This window comes from Sceloporus occidentalis, unplaced genomic scaffold, assembly GCF_023333645.1.
Source record: "Sceloporus occidentalis isolate IW3139 unplaced genomic scaffold, rSceOcc1.0.p SCAF_35, whole genome shotgun sequence".
NCBI lineage: Eukaryota > Metazoa > Chordata > Lepidosauria > Squamata > Phrynosomatidae > Sceloporus > Sceloporus occidentalis.
Genome location: NW_028317015.1, coordinates 8,230,090 through 8,253,708, shown reverse-complemented (window position 1 = coordinate 8,253,708; position 23,619 = coordinate 8,230,090). Strand labels below are relative to the sequence as shown.

The window sequence follows — 23,619 nt, the reverse complement described above, 5'->3', positions numbered from 1 at the left end:
ACCAGATGATCACTTGGGACTATTTGCATGGTGTCGGTTACCAGGCTGTCTGCGACTGTGTGATATTTTAAGACAGTTTTTTTTAGTTATTGAAGATCCACTTCATTTGTTGTGTGTGGCTGGCAGATATTTGTCCATTTAAACCATCGTTTAAACACAGTCGGCAAAGTCAACTTTGTGAGAGCGGCTCCCAACTCATGTGCCTCATGTGCCTCCAGCTTCGTTTATATGCAGGAACAGATGAGGGAGCCGGGTGGGGTGCGCCTTTGTACCAATTTATGCCAGAATGCCCACGGCAAGGGTTGTTGCAATTAAAATTACAAAAGGGGCTGTTAGTATTTGTGGGGGAATAAATGAATTCACCGGATTGCATAAAAGCCACAAGGTAATTCCACCTTTGTCTTTGCCGCAATGTAGCCCGTTTGGCAGAATCTCTGAAATATGTTACTTTATCCCTCTGAAGTTCAAAGAAAGGAAGTTTGTGAATCTGAAAGCATGTAACATACGGTTTACATATGTTTAAATTCATTTCAGAAAGAGCTGATGTGGCAAGCGACCGACCCGCAGTACTTACAGCAAACATTGCATGATGTGAGATTGTGGACACCTTTACCACGCCTGCAATTCTTTATAATGATCAGCAAATCCAGGGCCAGAATAGGGATTAAAATCGGTACTGTCACTTTAAGGCCAGGGGCCATTAATTGATGTGCATGTGGACGTCTGCTGCACTTGGCTCTGATACACTACACCTTTACATGTTTGCAGCGAACGAGTGTGAATCCAGCACTCCAAGCTATGGGTTCTGCCCCACAAGTGGCAATAAAGGTGTGTGGGAGGCACTGGCCTGCCAAGAATTTGCCCCCCAGTTTGCCTCTCTGTGAGTTAGGTGACACTGGATGTTCTGCTTTGGACTTGGTAATCATTTATTACTGATAACTTAATTGAAGATGATGCTCGGATGTTTGCTTGCTTTGATCCTATTACTGCGGTGTTAACGTTGTGAATGATTTTAATGTTTCTGTTTAAAAGGCACTGTTTAGAACGGTGTGAGCAGAATCAATTGCACTGTCTGGTCCTCGTTGATCCTCTTGATCATAACAGGACTCGGGAAATGTGCTCTAAGTGCTTTTTGCATTATCAAGAACATTATATACAAGCATATTAGCGTAAATTGCTGCAAATAATTAACTTAAATATTACAATGTGTGATGAAGTTAAATATCTCAGAGGAATAATAAAACATTTAACAGGCTCTGTTCTAGAAATAGTTCTGATAGTTCTTCAATTTTGGTCATGTTCTTTTCCTAACCCTATCTATTCCTGTAACAGGGTGCATGATCTGCCTGGGTCAGTCCACCTTCCTGAGATTTAACCACCCGGCCGAAGCTCACTGGATGAAAACCATGATTCCTGCATCCGGGAGGAGCCCTTCAGCAGGCTCATATCCCGCAGGTAACGGCCGCAGTGGGAAACAAAAGGGTTAATTGTTCAACACTCTCATCCATGTATCATTTGATAATTCAATTTAAAAAAATATATATTCCTGAAAAGAATTGTGATATTTTTAATCAAGACATTGAGTTAAGAAAGATCTATTAGCAACAATTCTATATTTTCTAGACTGGCCAATAATTTGAGACCTATTGCAACATCTAAAATATACACCAACCAGGCCTTCACTAAACAAAAAACAGTTAAAATCTGATAATGATAATAATTAATATAATTAATATTAGTAAGTACTTTACAGAGCTCCACACTACCTATATTACCTCTCAATCCTCTTTCTCTGTGCAGATTCTTCCACGTCTTTGCTGAATGGGTCTCGTGATGGCGGGTACCAGCGCAGTGTCCCATCCCATACCTCGCTAGTAAGCTCTATTGAGAAAAATCTACAAGATATTATGGACTCATTAGTTCTAGAGGGACCAGCAACTCTGGGCAGGAAGCCCTCCCAGCCTTCCTCTAACCAGCTTTCCACTTTATCTAATGGAGGGAGCCGTCGTTGCCTGCTTTCACCACCCACTAGTCCTCTTTCCTCCAGCTCTGGCTATGACAACACATATCTTTCTCCATTGTCATCACCTGGTAGTAGTCTTACCAGCCCATCTCCAGGACAAGATGCAAACACTCCCACAGCTCCCCCAGTGGTGCCACTCCGAACGTCCAGCTTTAGTCACTCCCTACCACGTCCAGTGCCCACTTATGGTGGAAGCAACCTGGACTTACGTTCTTCACGTAGCACAGGAGGAACATCAATGATTAGTCCCCCGAGTCCTGGGGCAGGAAGTAGAATGGGTGGTCTCAGTGTGCCCAGCAGTCCACTAATGGGCAGCAAGTTCCATCACCAAATAACAGATCGCCCTTCCAGCCCTTTCAGACAGATAGCAGGACCAGCAAGGAGCCTGCCTCCAGAAAGTCCCCGGCTTGGACGCAGAAACCTGGAAAGCATGAGGGAGCTGCCCCCACCTAGCCCCTCCCTGCCGAGGAGAGGGGCTACAAGCTCTTCCAAACCTGTACCCGACAGTCCTACCAGAGTGCCTGACAGTCCCCGCGCCATTGGTCGACGTAGGATTGGTAGTGCCAGCTCTCCTGGCTCAGAGGATAATTTGTCTACAAGGCAAATGAGGGAACGAAGCCCATCACCATCTGCTTTCCAGGAGCCACCCCGACGGCTGACTCCGGCCTACAGTCTGGGGTCTCTTGGTACCCCTTCACAAAGCCCACGAACACAGAGAAAGATGTCTGCACCAAGAGAAAGAAAAAATAGCATCAGTGAGATCAGCGACAACCAAGAAGAACTGTTGGACTATCACAGGAGACAACGAGAGGAACGTTTAAGAGAGCAGGAGATGGAGAGATTGGTGAGTGCTCACCGAGCATACAGTATACGTGATCATTTTCTATTGCACGCTTTTGGAATTATGTATGCAATATATATATGCAAGTATCTCGGTCACCACATGTACTAATAATATACCTGATGGTTTATGGTTGAATAACTGACATCAGATTTACTGATGTTAGCGGAATATTAGCATTCTATTGCCTTAGATTAGCCTTATTTCCATCATAAAACTAGCATGAACTGTTGGAGATATTAAGTATTTTAATGTGACTGTTACCTTTAAGAGATGTCTCCCACAACCCCACCAAGCATTAAGTTTGTAAGTAATACATATTTAGTACATTAAGCCCTTTTATATACCTTGACGTTTAACACAAATGCTCACCCACCCAAAATCCCCTGGACCTCTCTTACTTCTGCCCTCATGACCTGGAAGCTTTCTGTAGCTTATCAGCAATGGTGCTGCATTGTAAACATAAGTAAAGGGGCACCAAATGGTGTCTGACATCCCATATGGATGCTGTGTATTGCCAAAAAAGCTTCCAAATTAAATTTTCGGCACTTCGGAGAACTTCAGGTTAGTAACCAGCACACTGCTTCACCCAGCAGATCCCCTACTGCCTATACAACCTTACCACAAAAAACGAGACACGTGCTTCCACGTCTACTATGTCTAGGTCTGGCCATCCTTCCCGTTGTATGCCGAAGTGGTTAAAGCCCCGGACCCTCCCAAGCAGTCAGCTGGCTGGGGGGGCTGCAGGGAAAGCTCCGCACAGCTGCTCCTATGAGAATATTCCAAAGGCTCTGTGTTTCGAATGGATGTGCAGCTGCACTCCAACTCAGACTCCAAGAGGATGCTTATTTTTACTTTCTGACCTTAGCACACAGTGCGCTCCGAAGCAAAAGGGAGTCTGGAATCCGCAGCGAGGTACTATGTTTCAACAGTGTTCCATTTTACAAGAACAGCATAGGGTGTGAGATTGATTTTATATATTATATATAGAGATTTGTCCAATGACACATTTTAAGGGGTAAATAAATTGATAGTGCCGTTTGAATATTAGGGCTGTGCAGTGTCTTCCTCCTCTGAGTTCGTACGTTGGTGCGTACGAGGCTTTTCGCTGCGTGGCATTGGTTGTGGAGAGTTTTACAGTAGGGGACTTTGTAGATGTGTACACGGAAGGATCTCCTTCATTACCTCTTGTGTAAACAGGAGAAGAGGACACGCAATCCATGGCGGTGAGCGATCCATGGCGGTGAGCGTAAGGTTGAAACAAGTTTAGAAATGAGGTTTCAAAACGCACCAATCCAAGATGGTTATAGTGGCGCATGTACACTGTGCCGGCCACCCGCAGATGGCGTTTTGGATCGTGTACAGTATACATTTGGCATCAGGTTAGCACAGCCCGCCCGTCCTAATACTTCGTTCAGGTATCCGGCCGTCGCTGCGTGATGCGAGCTGGAACTTGCTGTCGAGTGTTTCTTTATCCTTGAAGCGCTTGGTGATTGATTTGTAAAATTGTAAAAATTTGTAACGCATGCACACCGTGTTCACATTATTATTACTATTTATTGTTTTATATATAGCGCCATCAAACTCTGTAGCGTTGTACACATGCATTCTCGGGGGGCCGAGCAGCTCTGCCGAGACTTTTCCGCACGCACCCTGTTTGGGGGTACCGCCAACGTCATATGATTGTTTAGTTAATACATATCCTTTTCGTTTACTAATACACAGTAAGGCAGCAATATCAGATGCTTATCACATTGTCCTGTCATCTGTGTTCACGTGGAGCCAATGGGTCCTTTCAGCGTTAGAATGAGGCATGGTGTCAAGAGCATTAGGACGGGGATGTTATTAACTCTACATGTTCTGCCCCGCATCACGCAGATCCTAGATGATGAAGGAAAGTCTGTATAGGAATAATTACGCTATATGAGACCAAAATCTGGGACCATGTCTGCACCATGCCCCGGCCAGGGTCTGAGATTATTGCTTGCAGAAGCTTTATCCCGCTGGCTGTTACTTCCTACCAAAGCCCAGGCAATATAGGGCACAGAAGCTGGATCTGCGTTTTGGTCACATAGCATGATTTCTGTACATGTCACGGATCTGGTGCACACGACTGAATAAGTAGCCGTTCTATAGAGCTCCTACGTGTGCAGTCAGGAACGCAGAAGGTGTTTTAAGCTCCTGCAGCCTGTTATGTGTGAGGAGGCGTCTTTAACCTCTTGGGTGCCTTCATAGAGAATGCAGCATGTTGGGCGCCGACAGGTGAGACTGATAAAGCCAGGTGTGTCCGTGTGAAGTACGTGTCCGTGTTTGCATATGTATAGGAGGGGCCGATCACATTGAGCCGGGGGGGGGGTTCTGTGTAGTGAGCGGTTAGGACAGACACATCGGGACTGCTGGGACCTGTGTGCGGACAGCAGCTCTGCTCTTGCTGTTCTGTGTATATGTAAACCTTTGTATGTTTCTTTGTTCCTGGTTATATGACCGCACACAGAAATAACTCCCTGTCTGTGCTTGTCTCACTTTCTCTGAATCCCTTATTGTGTCTTTGTCTTGGCTCAGATCTCCCAGATGTTAAGCATTTCTTATTTATTCTGTCTACGCCTGAGAGGGCACAGGGTCATGGGTCTGGAAGTAAATGTCGGGGGAGGGTTAGCTTTCCTTAACCTTTTGTGCGCTCAGATTTAGGACTTCTGCTACAGTTCCTTAAAGAAATCTGTAAGGCAAAATTAAAACCAGTTTTGAATAATAATGTTCCTATGTCATAACCCAGAATGAAGAAAATCAAGCCAAGAGTTAAACATTAACACCTGCGAGGCCTGCATTTCCATACCGTGATGTAGTTTGTGTAATTGCTTGGTCATTTAATACCTCACTCTTTCATTTTCAGGAGCGCCAGAGGCTGGAGACCATCTTAAACCTGTGTGCCGAATACAGCAAGACTGACGAAACGGGGTCCTCTCCTCACTTGGATGAACTAAGGGCCTTCCCCTCACTTGGGGGCGCAGAGGAGTCAAGTGCATCTCTCCGCACACGGAGACCGTCATGGGAGAGCAGTAGGACCCCTGTGCTGGAGAACGCTGGGAACAGAATGCGAGCGCGAGGAGAGCAGAACGACGAGGAGATGCAAAGGGAAGAAAACAGCAGCACGGAGAGTACTCAGCACGAGGTGAGGCTGGGGTAACTTCTGCGGGACGTGTAAAGGCTGAGTGCTTTACATATATCAGACGTACAGATGAGTACGTAGGAACAGAGGTAACGGCACTATACAAGTGAATAGGCAGCCTTTAAAAACTGTGTGTGTGGGGTGTGCAAGCGCATCGTTCGAAAACCAGAGTGATTATCTGTTTGGGTCACAATATAGATTGTTGGCTAATGATGATTAACGTCACTCTTGTATTACTAGATGCCTGCATGTAAATGCTTGGTCTTCTTGGCCACATGGTGACGGGTGCATTGCTTAAAGCTTAGCATTTGGTAATTCTCTTTCTTAATATAGTTAAAGCGCTTCTTTCTTTATTAAACACCCCCTGTAAACCATATTCTGGAATGTGCTGTCATCCGATTGATACCCAGATTTCTCCCACTCTTAATCTTGCGTAATGGGACAGTTTACCGTCTCACCAACCACAGCCACTATGTTTATTATATCACATAGGAGGCCAGAGAGTAAGAAATGTGTATCCTTGTTTTCGGGTCTTGTAAACCCTATCATGCTTTTTGTATGTTCGCTACCTCGTTTCTAGAACATGTCTGTTTTGTATAGTTAAGGTTAATGTATAACGAAAAGTCATTTGGAAGGGTTCTTGTGGCGCAGCCATCCAGCCTGAAGTTCTTGATTTTTATGAATAACATTTGTCCCCTAGCTTAATTTTTATGAATCATGCGCATTGTATGAGTTTATCTTGTTGGGTTAAAGTGCAATGCAGTCCCAGTGATTCAGCTCCCTGATAACCTATTTAGATAAAAAAACTAGATAGGACTCCCCAAACTGTGGGTACTTTGACATAGTGGTGGGCTTAGCAGATCTCCAGTGTTTATGCCTTAGGTGTTTTTTGAGTGGAATTCGCTAGGTATGCGCTGAATTTTTTCTTTTTTCTTTCTTTGTGTGTTTATCTGCCTGGCTCGATTTCATTTCTATATTGCTCTCTCTTTTCCAGCGATCTGAAACACTTGGTGGTTATGTATTAGGGTTGCCAAATGTACCTTTGGTTTTTCTTTTAGTTCTACGTTGTACATTCCGTAGTTTGTCCGTCAAGTTCAACCCTACCTATCCTCCCTGCTTCTGATCTAAAAAGAGAAAGCAACCCCCCCCCCCCACCTCAATTTAGCTGTATTTTGAATTTAGCCACTTGGGGGGGGCCTTATTGACTCCAAAAGGCAATCGGATTTCTCCAAGCCTATTTTAAAGGCACCATTGTGTATGATAGCACCTTGGGAGTTAATATCATACCTTTTATTGCATTTCCTGTAAAGAGTCCTTTATTAAAACCTTCGATGGTCCAGTCTCAGAGGATGACCTTTGGTTCTTTGTACATTTCTGTTAATGAACAGGTCACTGGAGATCTCTATATATTGCTCATATTTATACTATGTTATAATATCCCCTCTAAGATGCTGGTTTTCTAGCTTATATAGATGCAACATTTTTAGTCTTCCTTTATAACTAAGATCTTCCATTCCCCTTGTTAATTTTGTGGCCCTCCTTTGCACCTTTTCTAGTTCTATAGTTTCCTTTTCAAGGACCGTAGCCTAGAATTGCACCTCGTTTTCAAGGTGAGATCTTACCATTAACTTGTAAAGAGGCAAGAGGATATCCTCCTTTTTTTTTACTCATGCCAATATCTTTTTGGGCTTTGTAGCTGCTGACTGGCATTGTGCACTGCTAATTATTCCTTATTTCTCAATATTTAATCACATAAAATCAATACACTGAACAAAATATAAGCTATAAGTACTTTTATCATAAATTAATGTATTAAAAGATATGATGGCATCAGTTCTCCTTTACGACTGAGACATTCAATTTGAACATCTGAATATAGAGTAGGATTACGGGTCGGTTTAAGTTGTAAATAGTGTGTAATGTTGCTATGAAGCACTTTTTCCTGTTTCAAGATTTAACTTGTCTTGCCTACCTTGATCTTTCCTAGCAGGAGGATGGCGGACCAACAGATAGCATGGACGTGCTGACCCTGGAGGAGCAGCGCAGACAGACGCTGAGCCGCGTAGACCAGCTGAAGAGCAGAGTGACTGAACTAGAGGGACAGCTCCAGGAGAGTGCTAGAGAGGTGAGCAACAGCAGCAACAAATGTATGGACTGTGATGTCTCTTGTTGGAGGAAGTATTGCGGGAGTTACTTTCCTAAGCATTAAGTCAGCGGTAAGGTTGAATATCCTCCAGAGTCTTTGAGACTCCTTTCTCCTCTCTGTTTACAGGCGGAAATGGAACGTGCTCTCCTACAGGGAGAACGGGAAGCTGAGCTCTCCCAGCTGCAGCAAGAGCAGAGGATGGTTCAGCAGCTGCAGGACAGCCTGACCACTCTAGAGAACGACATCCAGAAAGAGAAGGAAAAGGTACCAAACATCTGACCATCTCAAACCCGATACCTTCACAACCAGCTCTATTCTGTTTCTGTCTCCCCCCTTTCATTCTAAATATTTAAGGAAAGGTGTTTAGTTTATTTAATATATGTATTTGTATTTTAAATACCAAATTAGATTATCTTGGATAGCAGTTGTGGAATGCTCCAGTTCAGTTTTAACCCCTTCATTGCCAGAGATGCTTGTGACTATTTTCCTATTTAGAACTCTGGCTCCTTGTTCTTGTCATGCTATTAGTGTTTATTGAACTTATATTTGTGTTAAATAGCTCATGGCAAAAAGTAATGTTTGTTGGTTATTCACTTATGCTTACTAGCCAGTGGCCCCTGACGGTTTATAGTCCTGGGCAACTACCCCATTTAGCCTGTGAATTTCTGGAAAGTTTTCTAGTTCCAAATCTGGATTATACCTAAATAAGTGTTCTTGTATTTTACCGAAATGTATGTTACTAGGTAGACAAAATTATTTGTTTTATATATAGCGACATCATATTCCGTAGTGCTGTATTCGGATGCTATAAAATTACATACGTAATGGTATATATTATAATTAAGGCTGTGAAAGATGTCTGGATCGTTTAGACTGAAGGCTATTCATGACTCAAACTTCCATGGTAGTAGAACTTTGAAGGTCATTGAAGACATAAAGTGCATCGACTACATTATAAACACCGTTCGAGGTGTAATATAGAGGATTCATGTTGTATAGTTCAGCTCTGCAGAATATATTGATGCTATATAAATAATAAGAGGCATAGTATGATCAGATTAGCTGATGAAAGTGGTGATATATAAAATGATATGCATACCTGTGCTTATAAATAGAACAGGTGAATTGAATGTCTTATTGTATTTGTTAGCTATTCTATTGGTCAGACCTTAAGCCAATCAATTTGTTCTATTTGTTGTCATTAACCCCCAGCGCTAACGAAACTAATGCTCCCTTCCATTTGTCCATTATGCATGCTGTAAGACGCTGCGCTGTATATTAATGCCGGGAGGCCATGCAATGAATTCACCCACGTATGCTACTTTTTACTATGTTAAACTTTGCATACAAAATGTTCTGTATGATTACGTTGAGTATATTTTGCTTGTTAACATTGTGATATGTGTAGAATATTTATATGTTGATGTTTTAAATCCCTCTTACTGTATACAGATGTATAGAAACAGAACTATAGTGTGTTCTGCTGCATAAAGCTCTTGAGTATCGCCCCACTCATGCTGAACATATACAAACATATATACATAATATATACACACTGGTGGAATGAAATGTTTCATCCTCATGTCACACCTATGTATTTTAAAGCGTTAACCAGTATATGTTCTCCTTCAAGAAGGAGTGCTTGTCTGCCAAAACAAGATAAAAAATGTCAAGGTGCAATTCTACCAATCTCCAAGTTTTAACTTTTCCATTGCGCGGCCCAGGTTTGCCCTTCCTTCAGGGGTGACTTGTGATGGCAAATCGTGATGCCTAGTGAAGTCATTGATGATGAAATATTTCAGTCCACCACAACTCCTAGTTAGCGCTTGAATCACTTTGTATTGGAATACAATCAGTATGTACAGTGATCTGTTGCAGCCCCCTGTGGCACTGAAGGGGTTAATTTTACTGGATATCTTAATGCTCTGCAATTTTTCTATGGCAATGACACAGTGTCTCATCCTTCTTTCGCCTTTTTTTTCTATCATTCTTTTACATTTTCCAGTCCATTCTTACCCTTTTCTTTACATAATCTTTCATGACTTCCTCTTCTGTCCTGTTTTCTCCTCTTGGCTGACTCTCTCTCTCTCTCTTTCTCTCTCTCTTTCTCTCTCTCTCTCTTTCTCTCTCTTTCTCTCTCTTTCTCTCTCTCTCTTTCTCTCTTTCTCTCTTTCTCTCTCTCTCCTGTCTTCTGTGCCTTTTGCTTTTCTCTCTTTGTTTATTTTTTTACTTAATTTGCCTGTGCATGGCTGAGGTTACAGTGCTGTGTCCTGTTCCCCGTTTTGTCTTTTGGATACTCCCTCGGAATTTAGGCACGGGAAAAACTGGAGCAGCAGAGGATGGAAATGCAGAGCGTTCAGCTTTCTCACCGCGACCTGCAGAGGCAGCTCCATAACTGCCCCGAGGCTCTGCGGGAGCAGGTGCAGTGCCAGCTCCAACGGGTCAGTGTGCCACCAGCGGACACTCCCTGGCACAGCTATTTGTCACACACCACTCCTCATTACGCACATGTGTACATGCCTCAGTCTACGTCCAAACCTCTTACTCTCCGTACCTTCAGACTTCTTTCTCGATCTCACACATGCAGAGCTCCTGCTAACCACAAACTATTCTATTGGCACAAGGCTCTCTCATTTATAGACAGCTTTCTACACCATCGTACATTGAAAGCACTCTCCTTTTACACTCCATTTGCACGTTTATCCTCGTGCACAGGCTTTTAACTATCCAATACAGATATTTCCCTACCATCATAAACAATGTTCTTTAGTTTCCCCAAATTATTGTTATATATGATCTGTTTTTTCATCATGGAGCTCACTGCTCTTATTAAACATTGCATTGCCTCCTCTATGCCCCATCAAACATAAACAGCTCCTTGTATCATAACTTCCCAGTACACAAAGACAACAAGTACATCTTGCCCTCTGCCTGTGTTTCACCTTGCACACCCGCTGTGTATTTTGTCCACCAAATACACAAGTCTCATTCTCTGGGTGCGAGGGATTCTGCAGACGAAGCTTGTTCATATGTTGTATGTTGACTGATAACTGTCCCTTAACACTCACTAACCTCTTACCCAATGGGATTTGGTAAACCTGAGTATGTGTGCGTGTGATAAAACACTGCGTGTGGTTATTTGGTCACACCAAAAGAGTTTCCTCATTCAAAAATCAGAAAAAATACTGCGTGTTAAATATGATGAATCAAAACAATCATCGTGTTTCAAAGATTCCGTTCTGCATTTCGCCATTTTAAAAGTTTAATTATATATTTCTTCTGTTTCTCAATTGATATTGGTGTGTGTGTTTGGTATCTGTGGTGGTGTTAGCGTGTGTGACATCTGATTGTAATTTTTGCGGTATGGTCTACCATCCTGTGACTGGGAGAGGAATTGGTGTGGGATCATTGTTGGCGTTTCGGTTAATGGGAAGCCCTGTCAAATGGCTCAGGAATACAGACATCAGGCACCAATTGAGCGTATGCACGCTAACCATAGCATAGTGCACCATACATTAAATGGGGCAGCATTGATATGTTTTTATGCTGTATAGATAAAGTCTAGTCTTCTTAAAAATTTTACTTTTTGTAGTTGGTGGGAACGGCAAGTATGCCATGTAGCTCACCCAAAATCTCTAGATTGTTAAAATTGGATGTAATTTCCATACTGCCCTCAGTCGCTACTTGGAAATATTTCCTATGAGACAGAACACCTCTAACTCTTCTTTGTTGGCCATGTACAAACTGATTGTCTGTATTCTTTGACATCCTTGACAGTCTGCAGACTAGTGCTTGATGGCTCTCCTGCGGGTCTGGAACTCTGTACTCAAGCATCTTATAGCTAGGTGAATGTTTTTTATGGTTAGTGACTTTAGTATCCTGCTGGGTATTTTATTCCATGGCTGGTGACTGTGCAGTATCGTTGTGTGGCTCTTGCTTTTATTTTGTGTGACTTGTATCACCATGTGTTTTGGAGCCCCATCCTTGGCATCTAAATCTATTCTACGGCTGTCCAGGAAACTGAGCACCTGGATACCCAGATGAAACTGTTTGAGGATCTGGAGTTCCAGCAGCTAGAGAAGGAGAGCCGTTTGGAGGAAGAACGTGAGACCAGGACTCAACAATTATTACAGAGCAAGGGAGAGTGTCAGAGGAGCATAGCCCACAGAAAGGTGAGGGAGAAATACAATATTTACATGGCACATTGGCTTTTGGGTGTCATTCAGAAGGAGTAAGCTTGTAGAATGTTTGAGGTGAGATTCATGGACATGACACTCTGGAGGAAGGGCAGAGCCTTAATAAAAAGACATTAAACAAAAAGGTGCAATGAGGAGATTAAGAGGGTGTTTTCTTCTTTCCTTTATTGAAAAAGACATGTGGAACATGGGATGGTGGCATATTGAGATATCTGTAAAAAGTAGGCAATATCCAAGTCTGTCACTCTGAAAGAGTTACATTACTAAATAATAATCTGTATAACAGGAGCGCTTGGCAGCTTTGGAGCTCCAGGCAAATCAGATCCGTATTCAGGCTGCACAGGATTCTGAACGTCTCGGGCAGGAAAGGAGTTCAGCACTACTGCAACTACACAAGGTAACCAGCGCTGGTACATACTATTACTACACATATTAACATGAAATGGTACTTCAGATTCTTCTCCTTGCTTTAACCTATGACATTGTCTTATATAGGAAAAGGAGAAGTTGGTTCATTTGGAACGACGATACCAAGCTGTGACTGGGCGCCGGGGATTCTCCACTGGGTCTGCAGCTCTCAGAGAGGTGAAATCATAATTGCCAATACACAATAATTACATCAGTTTTCTGGTCGTTGTCAAACCCTTGCTAAGGACATTTTGTTAGAATGCCATGCCAAAGGGGTACCTGACATTCACCCTCTAATCAAGCATTCAGGGTTCGTATGTCTACCTACACCGACAAGGGCTTCGGTAATACTTTAACCAAACTGTATAATGCGTTTACGAAGGAAGGGGTTTTTTTTTCGAAAAAGGTTGTGACATTTTTCCCCAAATGATAAATTGAATTGTGTGGAGGCCACAAAAAAATTGATTACAAATGAACGGGAGTAATGGTGAAGGGGAAGATTTTGATATAATTCCCAAACTGCCGATGCATTCTTACTAATTTACCTCTACACAGGACATCTCTAAGGCTAATGACTGCTTATTGTCCCAAACTGATGCTGCTTGCAATCCTGCAAATGGGATTTATTCACTAAAATCAGTGTGGAGTTACATTGCAGTAACATTACATTTTTTATTTCTTTGTTACTCCTATATAAGCTGTTTAGTGAATAGCCTTTGGTGCCTGTTACTATTAACTACTTACTGCAGACTTAAAATCTGCATGGCTCCAAGTGTAAGATGTTGAGTGCTGTATGGGTTGGTGTATGTTGTGTGAATTTGTGTTGCTTTCTGGCTGCTGCTTAAATTGAAAAAAAGCCTGATGCATATTTCTATCCATCTCTCTTTCTTTTATTCTCTCTCTGTGTATGTCTCATTCTTTCTCTGCCCCCCCTCTCTCTCCCCCCCCCCCCCTTTCTATCTCTCTCTCTGTCCCTCTCCCTCTCTTTATCTGCCTTTGGCTTACCCCTTAACTTGCTTCCAGGAATACCTGTGCCTCTCTGACGTTCTGCGCTTGTACAGCTCTTCACCTCTTGTTCCTGCACACCCTTCCCTTTCTTCCGCAAATCTTACTGCCGACTCTGAGGTACACTTCTCATTCCTCCCACAAAATGGTCTGTCAGTACCTAGACAGAAACAGCTAGAAAACACTATATATACAGTGGCAAGAAATGTAGATGAACCCGTTGTAATTTCCAGCATATACATTTGTCTTGATATGATATGATCTTTGTCTAACTTACAATAATGAACAAACATAATCTGTTTTAACCCTTAAAGTATTGCATTGTCCTTGTCCATATTGAATACATCATTCAAACATTGGCAGTGTGGGTTGGGTGTTGGATGCTGATGTGAGCCATACCTCACAACAAAGACATTTTTTCAAATCAACAATCCACTAGAAAGGGTTAGAAATTAATCTCGAGGAGTTTACATATTCACAAGTCAACAGCCAGACAAATTGTTCATAAATGGAGACAGTTTGGTATTGTGGCTTCTCTCTCTTGAAGAGGACCCCAGCCAAGATGTCTCCAAGGGCACAACACAGAATGTTCAATGAGGTAAAAAAGAACCCTGGAGTAACAGCTAAAGGTTTGAAGGAATCACTGGGACTGGATAACGTCGCTGTTAATGAGTCTATCATGTGCAGACATCCCATGGCAGGACACCACAGAGGAGTCACTGCTCTCCAATTTTAAGTCACTGTTAGCCTAAAGTTTGCTAAAGAGCACCTTGACACTCCACAATGCTCCTGGAAGATATTTTGTGGATTGAAGAAACTAAGGTTGAATTGTTTGGGAAGAACACACAGTACGGTGGAGGGAGCATCATGATTTAGGGCTGCTTTGCTGTCTCGGGGCCTGTACAGCTTATAAAGGTATCATACAGGATAATGTCAGGATTGCTGTTAGCCTTCTGAAGCTCCGTAGAAGTTGTGTAACATGGCCAATGACCCTAAACATCAAAGTACATCTACTACAGAATGATTTCAAAAAATAAAATCCTTAGAATATGGCTGAGCTTAAGCAGCTCTGTGTGGAGGACTGGTGGAAGCGATTGTTTGAGGTAATTGCAGCCAAAAGACGTTTGACCACTCATTAAATCCAAGGGTTCACTTAGTTTTTCCTCCAGCGCTATGAATGTTGAATTAAAACATGACACATTATCATTGTCTGTGTGTTATTTGTTTAAGTACATTGTGTTTGTCTATACTTGTGACTTAGATGTAGATCAGATCACATTTTATGAACAATTAATGCAGAAAACCAGCTACTTCCAAAGTGTTCGCTTACTTTTTCTTGCCACTATATACTTACTAATGAATTGCATGATTTTTGAAATAGTTTTGAAGACCATTTATGTTCTTTCCAATTAAAAGAATCTGGACCTTAAAGTGGGTCTGCCATTTTTCCTAAATCCTGCATTCACAATATATCCAGAATCTCCAGCTCTGCTAGCAGAATATATGTTATTGGGAAACAGCCTTTTAGGTCCAGATTATTATGATTATTACTAGAGATCATCACTAGTCATTCAGGGTTTGTTTATTTTTATGTGAAATTCTCACTAGATGACAGTTTTTTCTTAAATCTGAACTTTATTTCATTGTATTTGGTAATGTATTCTGTATTGGGGAAAAAATAGATTGGCTCTTTTTCCTTTATGTAATGCTGTTGCCATTATTTGAATCACAGCCAGATTATCTCCTCCTAGTATATCACTTTAGACGAGCTACATGATATCCTGGAGGCCATGCCTGCTGGCCCGGCCACCTCCAACACCTGTGCAGATTCTACCTCTTGTGCCGTTTCCCCAGAGGGTCTACTCGCTGTTCATCTCTCCTGTCCATCCTCCTCTCCCTCCACCTCTCTGGAGGTTTGTCCACTCCATCTCCGCTTTTTATTATTTTAATCTTTATGGTTTGCCTCATTTAATCTATATCTTTTTTATGCATTTTATTTATTATTTTTGTTCTTTGCTATCAGTCTTTATCATTTATATTTGGTATATATATATAATTGTCTTTCTATTCTATATATTTTTTGCATTACTTTTTATTATTTCTCTCTCTGTATCCCAGCACATTCAATGTCACTCTGTCTCAATCTCTTCCACTGCTTTTCTTCCCCGTGTACCTCTTTTGTAGGTGGATTCTCCACCTTCTGAGTGTCTCCCTGTAGCTCCCGTTCCTGATTCAGAGACTTGTTACACGGAAACTGTGTCCGTCCCTTCTTCCTCCTCTTCTCCTCCTTCTTCCCCTCCTCCTCTCCCTGCCAAAGTTTACTCGTCCCGTAAAACCCTACAGGTAATCGGTTGTGTGCCCCACACCCTTTCCCAATGGCAATTATTAATGAGTATATAATACATGCGTTATAACTTAGAAATGACTACATTCCTGCATATGGCATGGAGCAAGATGCACAATGTATGGCACAAAGTAATGGTGAATGGATGCGTGTCCATATACAGAGTACATGTTTACACGTTGTTTCCCAAGCAGGGGGTAGCATGCCAAAGAAAGACATGCTGGGATATATAGTATGTTTAGAGGGCGATAATGCATTATTTAATAGCACCTGCTCTTACAGTGTTCAATAACAAGTGTAATGGTTTATTCAATCCATTGCTGGCTGCTGTGAGCTGAAAGTTTTGCGTATTATGTCGGCCTTACCTCGGTGACTGCATACTGTGAAAGAGGCTACAATTAACACGATCTGCTTAGTGAATTGAAATGTTTAATTTCACCTGCAGTTAAGTAAATAGGTCCTTAGTGTGTGTGCACACAGCATGTAAATGTATTCATCTGTGTATGTATATATATATATATATATATATATATATATATACACATTGTCTGTTTTTTGGTGTTATTTTCCTTCTAAAATACCTAAATTTGGCTCTAGATTTCACGCTCCCGGACAGAAATTGAAGGTGGAGGCACACTTCCGCGCATGAAAACATTGTCTCCTGCTTCTTCTCACTTCTCAGTCGCCACACTTGGAAGAAGCGTATCCCCAAAGGTAGGTGGAGACGATTCAGATATACTAACTTGTATTTCATGTATGCAAAAGAATCCGGTTCTACAGTGTCTGGATTATTGAGTACCTGCTTTCTTCTTTCCCAGAGTGCACCTCTGTCACAGAACAACACCGGCAGCCTTTCTCGTGGGCTTGCAGTCACTCTACAGGACATTCAGAGCAAGAGACAGCTCGCGTTACAGCAAAAAGGTGAGGGGTCCTCGGTGCCATGTCACAGATCTGCTCGTAGCTGCCGGAAGTCCAAACATTACCCTCACTTGTTTTTGTGCACCTTTCATTTAAAGTGTGTCGCTCTCACTATTCTCCTTGCACACACCAAAAATTATTTTGGTAATCCCTTTTTTTTATTTGTTTTACCGTGACTTCCTCCCTGCCCTGTTGTAATGTGTGCCACGCGTTCAGTCCATGTCTCAAATATCCCTGTGTGTGTCTCTCTAGCAGATGATCTGAACAGAGAGGAGTCTCTTCCATCTGATGTCACAGGTAGCCAGGCAGCTTGCTGTGTGATACCTCTCCTGCATGTCACTCATGGGGCATCATTGTAGATTATGATGGCCAATCCCTTCTTCTTTATAAATATGAGGATTTAGGTAACATAGTGCTGGGATGCCTCTGCTGCATGTTTTAATGTAGGCTTGGTTTGTAAATGCCCCATTATAAAGAAGTGACCAGTTTTAGTTTGGATGATCTACTTTATAGAACAATGCAAAAGATTGTGTAACAGAGAAAAGGTGAATTAAAGATGGAAGGATGTAATGTTACTGTGTGGGCCGCAGCGTCAGCATTTTTTCTTACGTATTAGTTGTACGCATGAGTGTTCTTTGTGACTCTGAATTCGCAAGTTTGACTCTTTAAGAACAGTTACCTTACTGTCCCGTTTGTAGGCGGCACACCTGAATTAAGGGTTAAATTCAAAGATAATATGGATAACATGGGAGCGAGTATGTTCCCACCTCTCTACTGAAGGCAATGTTGCATTTTCTTTATTGGTCCTATCATGGCAATGATGAGCACCAAAACCCCTTTAATAAGCGTCCTGATTGGTCATGGTCCTGGATATTAATGCACTGGTTCTCCGTACAAGGCAAGAAATGTGAAACATTTTTACATTGTTCTGCATGCCTTTTTATTTCAACAAGGTAGTGAGCATTTCAAACATGGTAGTAACAAACGGAGTCTTTTGCAGGCCAGCAAGTTATAGAGGAGCAGCGCCGGCGCCTTGCAGAGTTGAAACAGCGGGCAGCTGTTGAGGCCCACTCTCAGTGGGAGTCACTTCACGCGGTGCCCCATCAAGCATACCCACCCATCATGCACCACTCTATTCTACACCACCAGAGAAACCTTCATTCACGAGATGACGACCCCACGCATGGCTATGATACCCTAAGCCTGGAGAGTTCCGACAGTCTAGACACCAGTGTATCCACTGGGAATTCTGCATGTTCGCCGGATAACATGTCAAGGTGAGGTTGCGTCCTGTATGTCCCAGTCTCCATCTGAACCGCTCTTGTCGGCTTCACGTGCTCTGTCATGATAATGTGCTCTCAGCCTTCATCTTCTCTCCTTACTCTTATTCTTGGCAGTGCGAGTGGTTTGGATATGCTGAAGATCGAGGAGATGGAGAGAATGCTCCTTGAAGCTCATGCTGAGAGAGCGCGACTTGTAGAGTCCAGGGTGAGTTATAATACAGATGATAGCTTAAACCTGCTGTGTGCTGGGCACCAGTTTCATGCACACACTGCTACTTATTTATTTGTACGTTTACCTTGTTGTTGCTGAATATTTACTTGGGTTTCTGGGTTATGCAGTTCATTTGTTTATTTTTGGTTTGTTTGAGGAAAGTATTGCACTATTACAGGGTTTAGGGGGCTTGAAATGTCTGTTAATGTTGTAAAAAAAAAATGAGATTATTTTATACTTTAATGCACAGTATATATTTTTAACTGAACTTTGATATTTTCCCAGGAGCGTGAAGTAGAAGTCCGCCGGAAAGCACTGGAAGATGAGAGGAGGAGGAGAGAAGAGCTGGAAAGACGTCTGCAAAACGAGACAGCGCATCGGCAAAGGCTGGTGGATAAAGAAGTGAAGATGAGAGAGAAAAATTTCTCACAGGTTTGAATACTCTGGCCAAACGTGTCGCAGTCGGAGTCCCTTGTGTTAACTTAAACTAACAACCCGTTTCACATCCATCAGGCTCGTCCTCTGACCCGCTACCTTCCTATCCGGAAGGAAGATTTTGACCTTCGTTCTCACGTTGAGTCTTCAGGCCATGCAGTTGACGCATGTCCTCACATCATCTTGAACGAGAAGATGTGCCGTGGCTTTCTGACCAAGATGGGTGGCAAGATCAAATCATGGAAGAAACGTTGGTTTGTGTTTGATCGTCTTAAACGCACCCTGTCCTACTATGTTGGTAAGCCGGCTGAAAACTGGGGTTACATGCGTTGCCTAAAAAAATGGATAAGCTGCAAGTAAAGTGTTGAGAAGGTCCCGTCTCAACCTACAGCTCGTTTTACATTTTATACTCCTTGTTCTATGAAGCTGTACAACTATTTATCTCTTAGGTTCCCTGAATTATCAGTTTATTAATTTAATGTGTAGTCCTAATTATTATTGATTTGGAATTATTACATTCCTATATATATCGGACATCTCACTTGACAATGACATCTGTTTCTCTGTACAGATAAACACGAGGCAAAGCTGAAAGGTGTTATCTACTTCCAAGCAATAGAGGAAGTTTACTATGACCACCTGAGGAGTGCAGCCAAGGTGGGTTCCTTTTGTGTACCAGAGTCTCCCTTTAGCCCCCCAGTCTGCCGTTCCACCCTGTCTTCAACCCCAACACATTTTCACTCCATTCCATCTGCTTTCCCTCTTCCTACTTCGTTCTTCACTGTTTCCATTTCACTGAGATGACTTCTCTTCCTTCACTCACAGAAAGGAATTTTTAATCTCAGCCTGGCATCTGTACGTATACCAGATACCACGTTCTTCCCTAACCCGACTACTTACATTCGTTACTGAACTGCCCCGTGGCTTTTAAAACACTACAGGACTGTTATTAATCCAAGACGTGTTCTTTACAGAGAATAACCTGCCTCTAAATACACTCTGCCTATTTGGGTGTTTTTATTTAACAGCATGTGCTGCTTGGTATAATTAACCATGTGCCTACAAAGCGGAAGATTAAGATCACATACTGATTTACATGGCATTTGTGTGTGTACAAGGGATATCGTCTGTTCCATTTACTAAGTCACAAAGCAGTCTATGTGCTCTACAACGGTGATCACTCATGGCTTAGAACCGGCGATGGTGCTGGGTTGTTGTGATTAGTCTTCTAGTTGTCATTCTGGTCAGCCAACTATGATTTACCCGAATAGAATGCCCAGATGTCCATTCCAGTAGAACAGTTATGTTCATGACCGTAGCTTATTATTTCTCTATTGTACAGTGAGCAAACCAAATTTGAGTATTGAGTATTTTATTTGAATTTTTAAAAACATCAATACGTATGATCCCTGCGGTTCCACAGACATTGGCCAAAGTGTCTACTCTGCAGCCCTGAATGCCAGACACGTGTATTTACTTCTAATGATCCCAATCAGTCTTTTTGGTTATGCTCTAGAACCTTCTTCAATTAAGAATGATTACAATAACTACATAGACAATAACGTGCCAATGGTAACGATCCATCTTCAAGGTGCTGGTATGAAACTTTTTATTGCCTTGCATTTAACATTTCCGTCGTGTTCATTCACAAATGTCCTTTCCTGTCTGTATTTATCACTCCGGTGTTCTCATACCTGATGATAAGTTCTGACCATAGTCTGTTTCATGCAGTTTTTTCGTTTTTGTCTACATGTTTGAAGCTTTATTTGCCTAATGGTGATTCCACAATCCTAAAGTCAAAAGAAAAAAAATTCAAATCATTGTACTTTACAAGGATTATTCAAATCCAGTTCTTAAGAGCTGTGAACCAATGACATGGATAAGTGATAAGTAGAGGAAGGCTTAGGAACATGAATTTGTCATCACATAAATCCACCCCTAAAGTATAGACTAACTCTAAATCTATTATATTATATAGATTATCTATACATTATCTATATATTATATATATTCCAGTTAATCATTAAATGGACACTCCAGCCATCATATGTGCTTTTGGTCGAACGCATCTCCCTGCATGTGATATTCTCTCCTCGAGTTGCCGCCGTCTCTTTCAAATGCGGTGCGTAGGGGCCTGTGTGCATATGTGGAAATACCCCCCACATTGATTTCAATGGCGGGACTTTCCTGCCACTGATTGGCTTCAGGTAGCCAATCAGTGGCAAAAATAGCGGAGGAGGCGGGGCAGCCTTTTCTGTATCAGATAAGTGCTTCATTTTTATTTATATATTTATTTTGGAAGAATTCACGAGAAAGTACCCAGAACACTTTAATATGTATTCTTATAAAGCGGGGGTGTCAGGGATATCGGTGTCCTTTTAAATTACACAGATATTCTATAAAAGTAAAAAATTATACTTGGGTATCAAGATCTAACCGTTAAACTATATACTTTTATTACTGGCACTGTGTGATGTATGAACCAGGTATATATATATTATATATATATTTTCCAAACGCTTTTGGTGTTGTTGCATTATATGCGCTGTTGATTTGGCATTCCTTTTGTAGGTTGTCACTTGATATTTTTGTCCCGCTACTCCATGTAATATACGGTACTGATTTTTCTAGTTCTGCTTGTTAAAACATCCATACATTAATTTCACATCTAAGTCCCAGTCATCCTTCTGTCTTCATCGGTGTAGCAAGCTAAAAACTGAGAATTAATGACAGGCATAAAGTATACCATTAAAAAACACAAATAATGTTAACAAAATCCGTCTGTTGTTTTTGTTTTTTTTCTTTAATCCAGTATTTTCCTGACGTTAAAGTTAGCTTTCCGTATAGAGTGACTGGCTGGATGTAGCTATATTGCGTTATATGAAGCCTTCCTGGCTTCCAAAAGTTAGTTGCTATTAACGTTTTCCATGTAGGTGAGGGATTCTTCGCTCCTGCCAATGCATTTATTTCATTTCCAGGGAGGGAAAGGGGGTCTTGTAATAAATGATAACTGGGGCCGCTTTGCACACAGAGGTTATGAATGGTTATGAAGTCTTTACAGTTAGATCTATGGTGGGGGTGCAGACTGATATCATCGCTCAGTTCCCTTTTTAATCATGGATGCCAAGCGGTTTTTTTCTGTATTAACGCTTGCACCGCTGGTGCATGAAACAGAGCTTTTACAGCCACAGACTACTCTTCGTTCTTGTACTGTCTGACGCGGACGGAGGGGCTGTAGCCCATGGACCTTTCTTTTTATTGCATCGTGTCATGCATGTATACGTTGTATGAAGGCTCACTACACGCGGTGTCTGTTTATCACTGCACGGGTCTGCTATGCATGAGTGTTCTGTAATTGGATTTACATGACATTTATCATGATTATTTTTCTTTCCCCAGTAGGTAGCATTCAGTTTGTGCGTTATATGTAGCATACGTGTGTATGTTCCTGTCTGGTCTATCTGCTTGTCCCTTTAGAGTTGTGTCTCAGGCTATTTTCTATGTATACGGATGCCCTGTGTGGTTCTTTTCTGCATGCCTCCGGTTTTGCATTGGGATTGTTTTGCTACGTGAGATTGTGTATTATGTCCGTCTCGCCCCGAATCCGTTATAATCCCGCTTTCATTTGTACTGAATGAATCTCTTGTCCCCTGTAGCAGATATCCGATTTTCTCTCTGTGCCCCTGTGGAAGGAGGTGGGTGAGACTGAGAGTATTCTGTGTTTGCGTGCCGCATGTCAGCTCTGTCCCGCGTCATTATAAAGGATTACGTTTCTGCAGCAGGGATAATCTACTGTAGATTTGCTTAGATTTCATTTTTAAAATGTATTTTTAACAGTTACGAGAAAGCATGAACCCAGTGAGCAAGGGACATTTTTAGCAGATTGGACCCATTTCAGATGATAAAAGGGTGAACAAATTAACGGGGGAGAATGATGGCTTGTGGACTCACCACGTTTTTGATTTTTTTTTAAATGAAATTAAATATGTGTTTTTCTTGTTTCTCCAATATAGAGTCCCAACCCGGCGCTTACGTTCTGCGTCAAGACGCACGACCGGTTGTATTACATGGTAGCTCCGTCGCCCGAAGCCATGAGGATTTGGATGGATGTTATTGTGACTGGGGCTGAGGGTTACACACAGTTCATGAATTAATGCCGGCTCTACCTGAATTCCCCAAACCTACAGACCCCTGTTTCTCTTGCTGCTCAGGAACCACGGGGAAACACATTATTTTTCAGTGTTATAAGAATACATGTATCACTTTGCAGCGTGGCAGATGCCGGACGCAGGTTGATGGACTCCGCTGCGACTGTTGAAAGCCCTAATAATTTAACTTGTAGGCTTTGCGCTGGTAACTAAGCCGTACTGTCTGATTTTATATACTGGCACTGGTAACCTTGTACTATTATCCCATTTAAAGGATTCAGAGTATTAAATATGTTTTGTTTTTAATGTTTTACTTGCCGTACTAGACAATTATTTTCTTTTTGATGTTTAATCTATGGTCTTTGTTTTTTTATGACGTGCTGACCATGCAGCAAATCTATTACAACTATAGAACCAGTTATAAGTACATAATATATATATATATATTGTTTGTTCTTTTAATTCAGGTATTTACTGCCTTATTGTGCCCCTTCC

General features: G+C 41.9%; 1 pseudogene; it reads left to right on the top strand.

The window, feature by feature from the left end:
* The window catches only part of LOC149298056 (pleckstrin homology-like domain family B member 1), a 44,802-nt pseudogene extending 21,672 nt beyond the window's left edge, over window positions 1-23,130 (top strand).
* Window positions 23,131-23,619: the final 489 nt, after the last annotated feature.